We start from the raw sequence: 338 nt of genomic DNA, 5'->3' as shown, positions 1-338 counted from the left end.
TCTCTCTGGTTTCTTCCTTTCCTACCAGAGAGGCTCTGCCCTCGCAGCCGCCGGCCGTGGGCGGAGGCGCCCCCTGCCGTCCGGGGGTCGGAGCAACCCCTCTGGAAGGAGAAGCGAGGGAGAGAAGGGGCGGGGAGGAGGTCTTCCGCAACCTCGTTAAAATCTCCGCTCCATCGAGATCGTTAATGATGGAGCTTGAAGGTGCCCCTCCCTCCACACCACAAATTCCATTTAAGTCATTTCAACTTATATTTCCGATGATATACCAGATGTTCTGAGAGTGTGAGGGGGGCTTATCGACTGGCTTTCATGTAATTTGGTTGGACTGTTTAGCTGCG

The sequence above is a fragment of the Moschus berezovskii genome, chromosome 3 (assembly GCF_049115385.1).
Source record: "Moschus berezovskii isolate FMDL1 chromosome 3, NW_MosBer_1.0, whole genome shotgun sequence".
Classification (NCBI taxonomy): domain Eukaryota; kingdom Metazoa; phylum Chordata; class Mammalia; order Artiodactyla; family Moschidae; genus Moschus; species Moschus berezovskii.
Note: the sequence above shows the minus strand (reverse complement) of the source record.